Genomic DNA, 18,191 nt, shown 5'->3' with positions numbered 1-18,191 from the left:
GCCTAGTTACTTAGCTGACTGGAAGACAGGATATAGAGTCATGTTCAACAGCCTAGTTACTCAGCTGACTCGTTCCGAGGAGACTTAGTACTTTATTTCCCCCGACACAATTTAACAGCAGTTGAAATGCAACACATTGAATCAGTTTATAAACTATAAATCATTGGGATAATGGCCATGACGACAAAGATATTTGTCAAAGCACCAAGCTGCCCTTTATTCTAGCTGTCAAACAGCAGGTTGTGTATGTTACTGTGTTAGGTCAGGTAGCTCCAGATTCAGGAAATGAGAGAGCTGTGTCCACACCATACTAGCCTGTCTAAGTACTGTAGCACTGTGGTACGTATCATGGAAACAGTAGAATGTCTGTGTTGTTGAGTTTAATCATTTATACTCCAGTAATCTGCAGGGCTGACATGTCCCCAAGCCATCACGCTTTATTAAGTCTGTAGACTGTTATGTCCAATACAAACACTACATTCATAAATGTAACACACACACACACACACACACACACACACACACACACACACACACACACACACACACACACACACACACACACACACACACACACACACACACACACACACACACACACACACACACACAGCGCTCTACAGGATTGGGCTTGATAAGAAATAAGCCATGCAATGGAAACAGCCTCATTATGTTGAAGCAGAGAGTCATATGTAATAAGACTTCTGTGAATTTACAACATCATGGCATTATAGTCTGAAGTCCAACCATAACCCTAGGCTATGTCTAATGCAAGGAACAACCTCTTACACGCGCATCAGGGTGAATGTGAAGGGTGTTTGTTTGTCTGTGTGTGTGTGTGTGTGTGTGTGTGTGTGTGTGTGTGTGTGTGTGTGTGTGTGTGTGTGTGTGTGTGTGTGTGTGTGTGTGTGTGTGTGTGTGTGTGTGTGTGTGTGTGTGTGTGTGTGTGTGTATGCTTACTTGCCTGCTTGCTTACGTGCCTGTCTGCCTGTTTGATGCTTGTCTGTATGTTTGAACATGTCTATGGGTGGAAGTACAATGTGCTGTGTAACATCCCAAATGTCAAGAAACATACTAACATGGCAACATACTAACATGGCAACATACTAACATACTAACATATTAACATGGCAACATACTAACATACTAACATGGCAACATACTAACATGGCAACATACTAACATGGCAAAATACTAACATACTAACATACTAACATATTAACATGGCAACATACTAACATACTAACATGGCAACATACTAACATGGCAACATACTAACATACTAACATGGCAACATACTAACATGGCAACATACTAACATGGCAACATACTAACATACTAACATATTAACATGGCAACATACTAACATACTAACATGGCAACATACTAACATGGCAACATACTAACATGGCAACATACTAACATACTAACATACTAACATATTAACATGCCAACATACTAACATACTAACATGGCAACATACTAACATGGCAACATACTAAAATACTAACATGGCAACATACTAACATGGCAACATACTAACATACTAACATGGCAACATACTAACATACTAACATGGCAACATACTAACATACTAACATGGCAACATACTAACATGCCAACATGGCAACATACTAACATGGCAACATACTAACATACTAACATGGCAACATACTAACATGGCAACATACTAACATACTAACATGGCAACATACTAACATGGCAACATGGCAACATACTAACATGGCAACATACTAACCTGGCAACATGGCAACATACTAACATGGCAACATACTAACATACTAACATGGCAACATACTAACATGGCAACATACTAACCTGGCAACATACTAACATACTAACATGGCAACATACTAACATGGCAACATACTAACCTGGCAACATGGCAACATACTAACATGGCAACATACTAACATGGCAACATACTAACATACTAACATGGCAACATACTAACATACTAACATGGCAACATACTAACATACTAACATACTAACATACTAACATGGCAACATACTAACATACTAACATGGCAACATACTAACATACTAACATGGCAACATACTAACATACTAACATGGCAACATACTAACATGGCAACATACTAACATACTAACATGGCAACATACTAACATGGCAACATGGCAACATACTAACATGGCAACATACTAACATGGCAACATACTAACCTGGCAACATGGCAACATACTAACATGGCAACATACTAACATACTAACATGGCAACATACTAACATGGCAACATACTAACATGGCAACATGGCAACATACTAACATGGCAACAAACAAACATGGCAACATACTAACATACTAACATGGCAACATGGCAACATACTAACATGGCAACATACTAACATACTAACATGGCAACATGGCAACATACTAACATGGCAACATACTAACATGGCAACATACTAACATACTAACATGGCAACATACTAACATGGCAACATACTAACCTGGCAACATGGCAACATACTAACATGACAACATACTAACCTAGCAACATGGCAACATACTAACATGGCAACATACTAACATGGCAACATACTAACATGGCAACATGCCAACATACTAACATGGCAACATACTAACATGACAACATACTAACCTAGCAACATGGCAACATACTAACATGGCAACATACTAACCTGGCAACATGGCAACATACTAACATGGCAACATACTAACATGGCAACATACTAACCTGGCAACATGCCAACATACTAACATGGCAACATACTAACATGACAACATACTAACCTAGCAACATGGCAACATACTAACATGGCAACATACTAACCTGGCAACATGGCAACATACTAACATGGCAACATACTAACATGGCAACATACTAACCTGGCAACATGGCAACATACTAACATGGCAACATACTAACATGGCAACATACAAACATACTAACATACTAACATGGCAACATACTAACATGGCAACATACTAACATGGCAACATACTAACATACTAACATGGCAACATACTAACATGGCAACATACTAACATACTAACCTGGCAACATGGCAACATACTAACATGGCAACATACTAACATGGCAACATACTAACCTGGCAACATGGCAACATGGCAACATACTAACATGGCAACATACTAACATGCCAACATACTAACCTGGCAACATGGCAACATGGCAACATACTAACATGGCAACATACTAAGCTGGCAACATGGCAACATGGCAACATACTAACATGGCAACATGGTTTGAGACTCTTTCTTTGGCAGACAGACAGACAGACAGACAGACAGACAGACAGACAGACAGAAACAGACAGACAGACAGACAGACAGACAGACAGACAGACAGACAGACAGACAGACAGACAGACAGACAGACAGACAGACATACAGACAGACAGACAAACAGACAGAGAGAGTGAGAAGGAGACAGACGGTAAAGAGACAGAGAGCTAGGATGACAGACCAGACACATCCAGACAGACAGAAAGTAGGATGTCAGACAGACAGACAGACCGACAGACAGACAGACAGACAGACAGACAGACAGACAGACCGACAGAAAGACAGAGTAGCCCTGCTATGGCCCTCTCACCCCAGAGACTAGGATGTCAGCCCTGGACTCATCCAAACCCACAGAAAGACTAGGATGTCAGCCCTGGACTCATCCAAACCCACAGAAAGACTAGGATGTCAGCCCTGGACTCGTCCAGACCTACAGAAAGACTAGGATGTCAGCCCTGGACTCATCCAGACCCACAGAAAGACTAGGATGTCAGCCCTGGACTCGTCCAGACCTACAGAAAGACTAGGATGTCAGCCCTGGACTCGTCCAGACCTACAGAAAGACTAGGATGTCAGCCCTGGACTCGTCCAGACCTACAGAAAGACTAGGATGTCAGCCCTGGACTCGTCCAGACCTACAGAAAGACTAGGATGTCAGCCCTGGACTCGTCCAGACCTACAGAAAGACTAGGATGTCAGCCCTGGACTCGTCCAGACCTACAGAAAGACTAGGATGTCAGCCCTGGACTCGTCCAGACCTACAGAAAGACTAGGATGTCAGCCCTGGACTCGTCCAGACCTACAGAAAGACTAGGATGTCAGCCCTGGACTCGTCCAGACCTACAGAAAGACTAGGATGGCAGCTCTGGACTCGTCCAGACCTACAGAAAGACTAGGATGTCAGCCCTGGACTCATCCAGACCTACAGAAAGACTAGGATGTCAGCCCTGGACTCGTCCAGACCTACAGAAAGACTAGGATGTCAGCCCTGGACTCGTCCAGACCTACAGAAAGACTAGGATGTCAGCCCTGGACTCGTCCAGACCTACAGAAAGACTAGGATGTCAGCCCTGGACTCGTCCAGACCTACAGAAAGACTAGGATGTCAGCCCTGGACTCGTCCAGACCTACAGAAAGACTAGGATGTCAGCCCTGGACTCGTCCAGACCTACAGAAAGACTAGGATGTCAGCCCTGGACTCGTCCAGACCTACAGAAAGACTAGGATGTCAGCCCTGGACTCGTCCAGACCTACAGAAAGACTAGGATGTCAGCCCTGGACTCGTCCAGACCTACAGAAAGACTAGGATGTCAGCCCTGGACTCGTCCAGACCTACAGAAAGACTAGGATGTCAGCCCTGGACTCAGTACTTTGTTGAAGCACCTGTGGCAGCGATTACAGCCTCAAAACTTCTTGGATATGACACTACAAGCTTGGCACACCAGTATTTGGGGAGAATCTTGCATTCTTCTCTGCAGATTCTCTCAAGCTCTGTGATGTTAGATCGGGTTCAAGTCCGGGTTCTCGCTGGGCCACTCATGGACATTCAGAGACTTGTCCCAAAGCAACTCCTGTGTTGTCTTGGCTGTGCGCTTAGGGTCGTTGTCCTGTTGGAAGGTGAACCTTGGCCCCAGTCTGAGGTCCTGAGCGATCTGGAGCAGGTTTTCATCAAGGATCTCTCTGTACTTTGCTCTGTTCATCTTTCCGTCAATCCTGTCTAGTCTCCCCGTCCCTGCCGCTGAAAAACATCCCCACAGCATGATGCTGCCACCACCATGCTTCACCGTAGGGATGGTGCCAGGTTTCCTCCAGACGTGACGCTTGGCATTCAGGCCAAAGAGTTCACTCTTGGTTTCATCAGACCAGAGAATCTTGTTTCTCATGGTCTGAGAGTCTTTAGGTGCCTTTTGGCAAACTCCAAGTGGGCCTGCCTGTGACTTCTACTGAGGAGTGGCTTCCGTCTGGCCACTCAACCATAAAGGCATGACTGGTGTCCTGCAGAGATGGTTGGATTCCTGCAGAGATGGTTGTCCTTCTGGAAGTTTCTCCCACTGGTGGACTCAATCAAGTTGTAGAAACATCTCAAGGATGATCAATTGAAACAGGATGCACCTGAGCTACATTTTGAATCTAAGAGCAAATGGTCTGAATACTTATGTAAATAAGGTTTCTGTTTTTTCTTTTTAATAAATTCGCTAACATTTCTACAAACCTGTATTCGCTTTGTCATTATGGGGTAATGTGTGTAGATTGATGAGGAAAAATTTTTATTTAATCAATTTTAGAATAAGCCTGTAATGTAACAAAGTCTGGAAAAATTCAAGGCTTCTGAATATTTTCCCGAATGCACTGTATGAGGGAGGCAGGGAGAGAAAGAGAGAGAAAGAGAGACAAAAACCTCAATTCGCATCAATCCTGTAGTCTTACCAACTTCACTTCTTCAAGCACAGAGTTGTGTGTGAATGTGCCGACATTTTACTCAACGATTCAACCATTAGGAACATGTTCTTCTACACCTGCATTGTTCTGTTATAATCTATAACCGGCACAGCCAGAAGAGGACTGGCCATCCCTCATAGCCTGGTTCCTCTCTATGTTTCTTCCTAGGTTTTGGCCTTTCTAGGGAGTTTTTCCTAGCCACCGTGCTTCTACACCTGCATTGCTTGCTGTTTGGGGTTTTAGGCTGGGTTTCTGTACAGCACTTTGAGATATCAGCTGATGTAAGAAGGGCTATATAAATACATTTGATTTGATGTTCTAAGAAGTGGTTAAAAACGGCACACTACATGTCACTGAGTGGCAATTCTAATGAGCGCTGAAACACTAGGCAGGTTCTATGAACATATGTGTTTGTGGGTTTGCCTTGTTATTGTGTGCATATGTGGGGAGTGGGTGTATGACTGTATAACAGGCATATTGTTTTTCCATTCCACCCTGGCAACACATTCTCACATTTACACCGCAACCTCAAAACGGAAGGCAAGTCAATATCAATTTACAGTTAAAACAAGGCAGAATGCTTTGATCACGCCAGTTAAATTGAATCCTTTGAGCCTGATGTACAAAGAGCTGCTCATGCATATGTAAAGATAACACTAGTTAGCACCATCACCACCACCAAATCAAACCATTTGAAATATGCTATTCAATTTGCTTTTCACAGATCTCACTTTCTGGTAATTTCTTCTGTGTTTACCAGGAAGGTGAAACAGGTGAAACTCTGTCTACTGTGTTGTTTTACTAACAGCAGGATCATTCTTAGAGCTGTGGTTATTAGAGTTGTGAGGAGAGATGAGAAAGAGGGTGACTGGCAGAGGCAGAGAGAGAAACAGAGAGAGAGAAACAGAGAGAGAAAAGACAGAGAGAGAGAGAGAGAGAGAGAGAGAGAGAGAGAAGAGAGAGAGAGAGAGAGAGAGAGAGAGAGAGGGAGAGAGAGAGAGAGAGAGAGCAATAGAAGTGTATAGGTAGAGGTTATACTGTATGTCACCTGACTCCCTCATTGAGGATGTAGAGGTCATTCTCTCCCAGGTCTTTCCTCTGGAACACAGCTATCACCGCATTGTGGATGCTGCAGGAACACACACACACACACACACACACACACACACACACACACACACACACACACACACACACACACACACACACACACACACACACACACACACACACACACACACACACACACGGGGGACAGTGTTAGAGTACAGCAGGGGAGAAAGGAGCTGCAGCAAACAAACAAACAAACAAACAATACAATAGAGAGATGATCAGAACATACAGTCTAGTTATCAATCACACAATACATTCACATCCCCACAGCCATCCATCCATCTAGCCAGCCATCCATCCATCCCCACAGCCATCCATCCATCTAGCCAGCCATCCATCCATCCCCACAGCCATCCATCTAGCCAGCCATCCATCCATCCCCACAGCCATCCATCTAGCCAGCCATCCATCCATCCCCACAGCCATCCATCCATCTAGCCAGCCATCCATCCATCCCCACAGCCATCCATCCATCTAGCCAGCCATCCATCCATCCCCACAGCCATCCATCCATCCCCACAGCCATCCATCCATCTAGCCAGCCATCCATCCATCCCCACAGCCATCCATCCATCCATCTAGCCAGCCATCCATCCATCCCCACAGCCATCCATCCATCTAGCCAGCCATCTATCCATCCCCACAGCCATCCATCCATCCCCACAGCCATCATCCATCCATCCCCACAGCCATCCATCCATCCCCACAGCCATCCATCCATCCCCACAGCCATTCATCCATCTAGCCAGCCATCCATCCATCCCCACAGCCATCCATCCATCCCCACAGCCATCCATCCATCTAGCCAGCCATCCATCCATCCCCCACAGCCATCCATCCATCTAGCCATCCATCCATCCCCACAGCCATCCATCCCCACAGCCATCCATCCATCCATCTAGCCAGCCATCCATCCAGCCAGCCATCCATCCATCTAGCCAGCCATCCATCCATCCCCACAGCCATCCATCCATCCATCCATCTAGCCAGCCATCCATCCCCACAGCCAGCCATCCATCCCACAGCCATCCATCCATCCCCACAGCCATCCATCCCCACAGCCATCCATCCATCTAGCCAGCCATCCATCCATCCCCACAGCCATCCATCCAGCCAGCCATCCATCCATCCCCCAGCCATCCATCCATCTAGCCAGCCATCCATCCATCCCCACAGCCATCCATCCATCCCCACATCCATCTATCCATCCATCCAGCCATCTATCCATCCACACTGCCAGTCATCTATCCATCCATCCAGCCATCTGTCAATCCATCCAGCCATCTATCATCCACACAGCCAGCCATCTATCCATCCATCCATCCATCCATCCATCCATCCATCCTTCAATCTAGCGTTCGCTACCCTTAGTCAATGCTCATGTATTCATTAACCACAGCATCATAACCATTAACTCAATACCGTCTAGTGATGGTGCTGGGGTTGACACATAATGACATTAAATTAACTAACATTTCCATAACCTCAATTAGCCCATGAGTTGACCTGCTAGGGTGTTAGTTCATCTCAGGCTAGGGACGCCCTGGGCTAGTCATATCAAGTTCAGTAATGATTCACCCTTTAACTACATGGGAGCTAGCTATAATAATGAATCAGACTGAATCACTCATAATGTCAACTATTGTATAGATCTGATGCTGGAACGTCCAGCTAACTCAGAGTCCATCATCTTCACGTATTTTCCGTACTACAGCACCATTGTTGATGTGTTTTGAGTAAAAATAAACACTTATCCTTTCGTTGACCGCTGTTTTTATAAAAGGTGAAAAATACAAGCAAAGGGCTGTCATAAATATTGCACAAGCCACTTCTGAAGTAAACTACACTTCTTATTCCTACACTGTAGTGTACTGTACACGTGCTGTAAATGTACTGTAAACGTGATGTAAATGTGCTTTTAAATGTTCTGTAAACGTGCTGTAAATGTGCTGTAAATGTACTGTAAACGTGCTGTAAATGTGTCGTAAATGTACTGTAAATGTACTGTAAACATGCTGTAAATGTGTACGTAAATGTACTGTAAATGTACTGTAAACGTGCTGTAAATGTCGTAAATGTACTGTAAACGTACTGTAAATGTGCTTTAAATGTTCTGTAAATGTGCTTTAAATGTTCTGTAAACATGATGTAAATGTACTGTAAATGTACTGTTAACGTGATGTAAATGTGCTTTAAATGTTCTGTAAATGTGCTTTAAATGTTCTGTAAATGTACTGTAAACGTGCTGTAAATGTGTCGTAAATGTACTGTAAATGTACTGTAAACATGCTGTAAATGTGTCGTAAATGTACTGTAAATGTACTGTAAACGTGCTGTAAATGTCGTAAATGTACTGTAAACGTACTGTAAATGTGCTTTAAATGTTCTGTAAATGTGCTTTAAATGTTCTGTAAATGTGCTTTAAATGTTCTGTAAACATGATGTAAATGAACTGTAAATGTACTGTTAACGTGATGTAAATGTGCTTTAAATGTTCTGTAAATGTGCTTTAAATGTTCTGTAAATGTACTGTAAACGTGATGTAAATGTGCTTTAAATGTTCTGTAAACATGATGTAAATGTTCTGTAAATGTACTGTTAACGTGATGTAAATGTGCTTTAAATGTTCTGTAAACATGATGTAAATGTTCTGTAAATGTACTGTTAACGTGATGTAAATGTGCTTTAAATGTTCTGTAAACGTGCTGTAAACGTGCTGTAAACGTGCTGTAAACGTGCTGTAAACGTACTGTAAACGTGCTAGTATATATGATGTGACTAGTGGAAGTCTTGTTAGTTATTCAGAGTTCTCTGCTCAGTTATATTTAGGTCATCACGTAGCACACTGATCCCAGGTCTGCAACACAGTCTGTAAGTCACTGAGGAATGAATGACCTTTCTGATTTGGGGAAGTTGCTTTATGAGACTAGGAATAGTGATGGCAGTAATGCTTATAGTAATGCTTATTCAGTGTGACATTCTCAAGGAAATCCCAGAGAGAGACGTGTAGATCTCAGAGTACAGGACAGGGACATAGACAGAGCTGTGTAGATCTCAGAGTACAGGACAGGGACATAGACAGAGCTGTGTAGATCTCAGAGTACAGACAGGGACATAGACAGAGCTGTGTAGATCTCAGAGTACAGGACAGGGACATAGACTGAGCTGTGTAGATCTCAGAGTACAGGACAGGGACATAGACTGAGCTGTGTAGATCTCAGAGTACAGGACAGGGACATAGAGCTGTGTAGATCTCAGAGTACAGGACAGGGACATAGAGCTGTGTAGATCTCAGAGTACAGACAGGGACATAGACAGAGCTGTGTAGATCTCAGAGTACAGGACAGGGACATAGAGCTGTGTAGATCTCAGAGTACAGGACAGGGACATAGACAGAGCTGTGTAGATCTCAGAGTACAGGACAGGGACATAGAGCTGTGTAGATCTCAGAGTACAGGACAGGGACATAGAGCTGTGTAGATCTCAGAGTACAGGACAGGGACATAGAGCTGTGTAGATCTCAGATTACAGACAGGGACATAGAGCTGTGTAGATCTCAGAGTACAGGACAGGGACATAGACTGAGCTGTGTAGATCTCAGAGTACAGGACAGGGACATAGAGCTGTGTAGATCTCAGAGTACAGGACAGGGACATAGAGCTGTGTAGATCTCAGAGTACAGGACAGGGACATAGAGCTGTGTAGATCTCAGAGTACAGACAGGGACATAGACTGAGCTGTGTAGATCTCAGAGTACAGGACAGGGACATAGACTGAGCTGTGTAGATCTCAGAGTACAGGACAGGGACATAGAGCTGTGTAGATCTCAGAGTACAGGACAGGGACATAGACTGAGCTGTGTAGATCTCAGAGTACAGGACAGGGACATAGACAGAGCTGTGTAGATCTCAGAGTACAGACAGGGACATAGAGCTGTGTAGATCTCAGAGTACAGGACAGGGACATAGACAGAGCTGTGTAGATCTCAGAGTACAGGACAGGGACATAGACAGAGCTGTGTAGATCTCAGAGTACAGGACAGGGACATAGACAGAGCTGTGTAGATCTCAGAGTAAAGGACAGGGACATAAGAGCTGTGTAGATCTCAGAGTACAGGACAGGGACATAGGAGCTGTGTAGATCTCAGAGTACAGGACAGGGACATAGACAGAGCTGTGTAGATCTCAGAGTAAAGGACAGGGACATAGAGCTGTGTAGATCTCAGAGTACAGGACAGGGACATACGAGCTGTGTAGATCTCAGAGTACAGGACAGGGACATAGACTGAGCTGTGTAGATCGCAGAGTACAGGACAGGGACATAGAGCTGTGTAGATCTCAGAGTACAGACAGGGACATAGACTGAGCTGTGTAGATCTCAGAGTACAGGACAGGGACATAGACATAGACAGAGCCGACTGACTGACAAACAACCACATCTCTGGCCTTTCTAACGGTCAGTGGAGTTTCACAACAAGGAAGGAGCAAGTACAGTACCTCCTGTTCACTGACTGACACAAAGCAGGGTGAGACACACACACACACACACACACACACACACACACACACACACACACACACACACACACACACACACACACACACACACACACACACACACACACACACACACACACACACACACACACACACACAGAGTGTAGACTACAGTACCTGTTCCAGGTGGCGTTAGCCCCAGCTTTTCTCTGCTGTGTCCCTCTCTCCTCCAAGGCTGCCTTGTCACTCTTCCCCAGGTCACTGAGGCTGGGGGAACTCATCAACTTCAACCTATGGAGAGTCCTCATGGTCAGAACACAACTCAAGACACACAGAGAGAGAGAGAGAGAGCTCAGTGCTCTCAGGCTCAGACTACAGGAAGAACTATGCTCACAGAGATAGAGAGAGAGGAAGAGAGAGGGAGAGGAAGAGCGATAAGGCAGGGGGAAGAGAGAGAGAGAAGTTTCACGCAATAGAGAGAGAGAGAAAAAGAGAGAAAGGCGTCCCTCCCGCAAGATGCAGTATACCCCCACACTCCTTACATCTCTCTCTCCTCCTTTCTCTCTCTCTCTCTCTCTCTCACACTCTCTGCACTGCTCTTCAGGCAGGGAGGCAATCTGTCTCTGATTGGCAGGGAGGCAGTCTGTCTCTGATTGGCAGGGAGTTGCCGTGTGACCCTGCTGGTTATTATAGTGTTTTGTAGACAAACCAACTCCTCTCTCCTGCTGCTGTGCAGTGAATATCCCTTCTGTTTCTCTCTCCTGCTGCTGTGCAGTGAATATCCCTTCTGTTTCTCTCTCCTGCTGCTGTGCAGTGAATATCCCTTCTGTTTCTCTCTCCTGCTGCTGTGCAGTGAATATCCCTTCTGTTTCTCTCTCCTGCTGCTGTGCAGTGAATATCCCTTCTGTTTCTCTCTCCTGCTGCTGTGCAGTGAATATCCCTTCTGTTTCTCTCTCCTGCTGCTGTGCAGTGAATATCCCTTCTGTTTCTCTCTCCTGCTGCTGTGCAGTGAATATCCCTTCTGTTTCTCTCTCCTGCTGCTGTGCAGTGAATATCCCTTCTGTTTCTCTCTCCTGCTGCTGTGCAGTGAATATCCCTTCTGTTTCTCTCTCCTGCTGCTGTGCAGTGAATATCCCTTCTGTTTCTCTCTCCTGCTGCTGTGCAGTGAATATCCCTTCTGTTTCTGTTACTCTCTCTTTCTCAATCTCCATACATATAAAGTAAGTACATATAGACATGTTGTAATCACACACACATACACACACACACAAACACACAAACACAAACACTCTCAAAGCACCTCTGTGTTAGAGAGGTCTCCTCTTCTCACTGCCCTGTTCCTCTGTGTTAGAGAGGTCTCCTCCTCTCACTGCCCTGTTCCTCTGTGTTAGAGAGGTCTCCTCCTCTCACTGCCCTGTTCCTCTGTGTTAGAGAGGTCTCCTCCTCTCACTGCCCTGTTCCTCTGTGTTAGAGAGGTCTCCTCCTCTCACTGCCCTGTTCCTCTGTGTTAGAGAGGTCTCCTCCTCTCACTGCCCTGTTCCTCTGTGTTAGAGAGGTCTCCTCTTCTCACTGCCCTGTTCCTCTGTGTTAGAGAGGTCCTCATCTCACTGCCCTGTTCCTCTGTGTTAGAGGGGTCTCCTCCTCTCACTGCCCTGTTCCTCTGTGTTAGAGAGGTCTTCTCCTCTCACTGCCCTGTTCCTCTGTGTTAGAGAGGTCTCCTCCTCTCACTGCCCTGTTCCTCTGTGTTAGAGAGGTCTCCTCCTCTCACTGCCCTGTTCCTCTGTGTTAGAGAGGTCTCCTCCTCTCACTGCCCTGTTCCTCTGTGTTAGAGAGGTCTCTCCTCCTCTCACTGCCCTGTTCCTCTGTGTTAGAGAGGTCTCCTCCTCTCACTGCCCTGTTCCTCTGTGTTAGAGAGGTCTCCTCCTCTCACTGCCCTGTTCCTCTGTGTTAGAGAGGTCTCCTCTTCTCACTGCCCTGTTCCTCTGTGTTAGAGAGGTCTCCTCCTCTCACTGCCCTGTTCCTCTGTGTTAGAGAGGTCCTCCTCTCACTGCCCTGTTCCTCTGTGTTAGAGAGGTCTCCTCCTCTCACTGCCCTGTTCCTCTGTGTTAGAGAGGTCTCCTCCTCTCACTGCCCTGTTCCTCTGTGTTAGAGAGGTCTCCTCCTCTCACTGCCCTGTTCCTCTGTGTTAGAGAGGTCCTCATCTCACTGCCCTGTTCCTCTGTGTTAGAGAGGTCTCCTCCTCTCACTGCCCTGTTCCTCTGTGTTAGAGAGGTCTCCTCCTCTCACTGCCCTGTTCCTCTGTGTTAGAGAGGTCTCCTCCTCTCACTGCCCTGTTCCTCTGTGTTAGAGAGGTCTCCTCCTCTCACTGCCCTGTTCCTCTGTGTTAGAGAGGTCTCCTCATCTCACTGCCCTGTTCCTCTGTGTTAGAGAGGTCTCCTCCTCTCACTGCCCTGTTCCTCTGTGTTAGAGAGGTCTCCTCCTCTCAAAGCCCTTTTCCTCTGTGTTAGAGAGGTCTCCTCCTCTCACTGCCCTGTTCCTCTGTGTTAGAGAGCTCATAGCCCCGTTATCCCCCGTCAGTTCAGGTGAATGTCAAGGACTAACTTATTTTACCAGCATCTCCTCCACTGCTGGTGTCTCTGCTACTCTGGTACTCTCTGCTACTCTCTGCTACTCTCTGGTACTCTCTGGTACTCTCTGGTACTCTCTGCTACTCTCTGCTACTCTCTGGTACTCTCTGCTACTCTCTGCTACTCTCTGGTGTGGAACAGATAGTCACGAAACCGTGTGTGTGTGTGTGTGTGTGTGTGTGTGTGTGTGTGTGTGTGTGTGTGTGTGTGTGTGTGTGTGTGGACGTGTTTAACTATACTTGGGGGGACCAGAAGTCCTCATAAGAATACTAAACAAACAAAAATTGGACCAACTGGAGACATTTTGTTGGTCCCCACAAGATCAAATGCTATTTCTAGAGGGTTTAGGGTTAAGGTTAGAATTAGGTCTAGGGTTAGGAGCTAGGTTTAGTTTTAGGGTTAGGTTAGCAGCCAGGGTTAGGAGCTAGGGTTAGGTTTAGGGTTAAGGTTAGGTTTTAGGTTAGGGTAAGGAAAATAGGATTTTGAATGGTACTGAACTATATGTCACCACAAGGTTAACTACGTAAGACTGTGTGTGTATCTATGTCAGTCTCATAAGAGCGGACAGAACCAAATCATAGCCCCCACACTGGAGTTGGTCTGGTCAGGGAAGAGGGACCGAGTGCTTTCACACCCCGACAGGCAGGAACAATGACTACAACCACAAATGGAGAAGCAAGACTTCTCAGCCCAGAGTGGGATGACTGTACACTACTGACCAACTACTGAGTGGCTGACTAACAGGTTGATACTCATACTGAGAATGAACTGGTGTCACGGAGATTTAAAGTCACTCAAAAGCCTACAGTCATAAACTCATCAATCAACAGACCACATGACTGTGTAAATGTAACAGGAACAACTAGAACACATAATCACTATAAACAGTACTTACTCCACTAAATAGATTGGTACATAGTATCCCCACTCCATGATGCAGCATTGATGTAGGACAGAGGTGAAGACAAACTACAGCCATCCAGACAGGACGGGGTTAAGTTTCACACTCCTCCCTCCCCTCCTCCTCTACTTCCTCCTCCTCCTCCTCCCCTCTCCCCTCCTCCTCTCCTCCCTCCCCTCCCTCCTCCTCCCCTCTCCTCCTCTCTCCCCTCCTCCTCTACTTCCTCCTCCCCTCCCCTCCTCCTCCCCTCTCCCCTCTTCCTCTACTTCCTCCTCCTCTCTCCTCCTCCCCTCCTCCTCCTCTACTTCCTCCTCCCCTCTCCCCTCCTCCTCTCCTCTCTCCCCTCCTCCCCTCCTCCTCCTCTACTTCCTCCTCCCCTCTCCCTTCCTCCTCTCCCCTCCTCCTCTCCTCTCTCCTCCAGACTGCACCAGCCAAACTAAGCCCTGTGAGGGCCAGTGAGTACCAGCTAATGATATACAAAGGATCTATTCAGCCCAGCCTGACGAAGGGGGAACGTTTTAAAGGTGACAAACATATTTACTCTCCCTCTGTGTTCAGGAGAAGAGTGTGTGTGTATGTGTGTGTATGTGTGTGTGTGTGTGTCTTGTTTTGTTTGTGCCACAAGCTCAATACATTACCTTAACTACACAGCAGCATATTTCACTACTCTCCTCTATTAAAACCCACACTGCAGCTTAAAGAGAGAATGATATAGATAGAGAGGGAGAGAGATAGATAGACATACTGTAGAATGTTTCAGGGTCTATAGACAACATACTGTAGAACGTTTCAGGGTCTATAGACAACATACTGTAGAACGTTTCAGGGGTCTATAGACAACATACTGTAGAACGTTTCGGGGTCTATAGACAACATACTGTAGAACGTTTCAGGGTCTATAGACAACATACTGTAGAACGTTTCAGGGTCTATAGACAACATACTGTAGAACGTTTCAGGGTCTATAGACAACATACTGTAGAACGTTTCAGGGTCTATAGACAACATACTGTAGAACGTTTCAGGGTCTATAGACAACATACTGTAGAACGTTTCAGGGTCTATAGACAACATACTGTAGAACGTTTCAGGGTCTATAGACAACATACTGTAGAACGTTTCAGGGTCTATAGACAACATACTGTAGAACGTTTCAGGGTCTATAGACAACATACTGTTTCAGGGGATTGTACAAAGACGAAGATATTCAGAGAGGTCAATATTGTAAATTGTACTCTACTCAATGTTCTGTGCCACTATGCAAGGTAAAAAAAACTAGGGCAATATCAAAATCCCATCTCACCCCATCCAAAAACAACAGTTAAATGTATTCAAAAGCAGTTGGCCTATGCAATATAGAACTAAATGTACGATAGAAGTTGACAGTGATGCCAGGTCTGTCCCACAGGGAAACACTAGTAGCAGTGTGTGTGTGTCTGTGTGTCTGTGTGTTTGCCTGCATTCAGGCTAGATGCTAAGCATGCTGGGAGCTCTTTGAGGGTGCTCAGGGCGTTTTCCATTGGCCCTCATCTCCTCCTCACCAGGGTCCCGCTCACCAACAGGAGATGTTCTCAAACAGGAAATGAAAATGAGTGTTCTTACATGGAAGTACAGATAGAGGTTAAAATGTTGCTACAGCTGCTTCTCACCCTGCACTGTTTATGACAACACTACAAGGCTATTTCTCTTCTATATAACTGACCCCGCATCTGTGAAACCTGTAGCATGTGGGTACACTATTAACAAAACCTCAAGTGGCCTGCTAGCTCCTGTCGAAGAGATGCCTTCAGCTGGGCATCTCTGGCACCGCCCACGCTTGGATTGCGTCCTACCTGACAGGTCGCTCCTACCAGGTGGCGTGGCGAGAATCTGTCTCCGCACCACGTGCTCTCACCACTGGTGTCCCCCAGGGCTCTGTTCTTGGCCCACTCCTATTCTCGCTATACACCAAGTCACTTGGCTCTGTCATATCCTCACATGGTCTCTCATATCATTGCTATGCAGATGACACACAATTAATCTTCTCCTTTCCCCCTTCTGACAACCAGGTGGCGAATCGCATCTCTGCATGTCTGGCAGACATATCAGTGTGGATGACGGATCACCACCTCAAGCTGAACCTCGGCAAGACGGAGCTGCTCTTCCTCCCGGGGAAGGACTGCCCGTTCCATGATCTCGCCATCACGGTTGACAACTCCCTTGTGTCCTCCTCCCAGAGTGCTAAGAGCCTTGGCGTGACCCTGGACAACACCCTGTCGTTCTCCACCAACATCAAGGCGGTGACCCGATCCTGTAGGTTCATGCTCTACAACATTCGCAGAGTACGACCCTGCCTCACACAGGAAGCGGCGCAGGTCCTAATCCAGGCACTTGTCATCTCCCGTCTGGATTACTGCAACTCGCTGTTGGCTGGGCTCCCTGCCTGTGCCATTAAACCCCTACAACTCATCCAGAACGCCGCAGCCCGTCTGGTGTTCAACCTTCCCAAGTTCTCTCACGTCACCCCGCTCCTCCGCTCTCTCCACTGGCTTCCAGTCGAAGCTCGCATCCGCTACAAGACCATGGTGCTTGCCTACGGAGCTGTGAGGGGAACGGCACCTCCGTACCTTCAGGCTCTGATCAGGCCCTACACCCAAACAAGGGCACTCCGTTCATCCACCTCTGGCCTGCTCGCCTCCCTATCTCTGAGGAAGCACAGTTCCCGCTCAGCCCAGTCAAAACTGTTCGCTGCTCTGGCACCCCAATGGTGGAACAAGCTCCCCTCACGACGCCAGGACAGCGGAGTCAATCACCACCTTCCGGAGACACCTGAAACCCCACCTCTTCAAGGAATACCTGGGATAGGATAAGGTAATCCTTCTAACCCCCCCCTTAAAAGATTTAGATGCACTATTGTAAAGTGGTTGTTCCACTGGATATTATAGGTGAATGCACCAATTTGTAAGTCGCTCTGGATAAGAGCGTCTGCTAAATGACTAAAATGTAAATGTAAAAAATTTCGAAAAAAGTCTAAATATTATCTCCTGTTTTGTACACAAGAGATGCAACCCAGCTGGGCCGGTGTCGCCAGGGCTGTAGCTCTGTTCTCCTCGGATTAGGAAAGTCTTGCCGAGTTTCAGTCGGAAATGGTCCAACATTGCTGAGTTTCCCACCGTCTGTATGTCTGCTCTGAGGAGATCATTACCATTACCAACCTCAGCCTCCAACACAACACACACACACACACACACACACACACACACACACACACACACACACACACACACACACACACACACACACACACACACACACACACAC

The 18,191-nt window shown here is 46.2% G+C and overlaps 1 pseudogene; it reads right to left on the bottom strand.

The window, feature by feature from the left end:
* The window catches only part of LOC123743814 (proline-rich protein 5-like), a 64,462-nt pseudogene that overhangs the window by 28,709 nt on the left and 17,562 nt on the right, over nucleotides 1–18,191 (bottom strand).

Source organism: Salmo salar, chromosome ssa07 (assembly GCF_905237065.1).
Source record: "Salmo salar chromosome ssa07, Ssal_v3.1, whole genome shotgun sequence".
Taxonomy (NCBI): Eukaryota; Metazoa; Chordata; class Actinopteri; order Salmoniformes; family Salmonidae; genus Salmo; species Salmo salar.
This window is presented reverse-complemented; position numbering and strand designations above follow the sequence as displayed.